The sequence below is a fragment of the Microtus ochrogaster genome, chromosome 4, assembly GCF_000317375.1.
Source record: "Microtus ochrogaster isolate Prairie Vole_2 chromosome 4, MicOch1.0, whole genome shotgun sequence".
Taxonomy (NCBI): Eukaryota; Metazoa; Chordata; class Mammalia; order Rodentia; family Cricetidae; genus Microtus; species Microtus ochrogaster.
This window is the reverse complement of record NC_022011.1, coordinates 3,541,506-3,542,169: the sequence shown is the minus strand read 5'-3', so window position 1 is coordinate 3,542,169 and position 664 is coordinate 3,541,506.

The following is a 664-nucleotide window of genomic DNA, read 5'->3' as shown; positions in this document are numbered from 1 at the left end:
TATGGGCAAGCACTCAAGACACGAGCTTGTGGGTCACTAGCCTATAGTAGCTACTGAAAGTCTAAAATGTACCCCGAGATTGCTGTTGGTGAACTGTCCTGTGTATTCAGAGAAATGAGAGCCACATGGCAGAGGGTTTACAGTAGTGAGGCTCAGTGCTGACCTTCCCTGCAACAGAGTCTCCTCAGAACACTTGAAGGCTTGGTACTGGGGGAAAGATGCTGAACAATCTCGGAACAAGATCATCAGTCACCAGGATCCCACCCGACAGAGGGACATAAAGATTGGTTTACATGGTCCTGCTTTTGCTTAGGGGATAAAATGACTTTGCAAGGAGGAAGGGAATGTGGGTGCAGCAGCATGAGCTGCCAGTCAGCACACTGTTGGTTGTCTGCCTCTGATTTTCCTTCCAGGGGCCAGGAAAGTCATCAGCTGCAGTAGGCAGTGGTTGTCAGCAGACACCAAGATTACAGCAATGAAAGCTTTCAGGCTTGAATCCCCAACCTGACTGCCTGGTGAGGTGCAGCCAACTACTGATCTCACCAGGAGCTCAACAATGCATTAAGGCCGCAGCTAGGGTACCCCTCTGCTCAGTTTCTTAATCAAGGCTCAACTTCAGCCTCATCTATTTCCTGAGTAGGCAGCATGAAAACTTGGTTTTCAA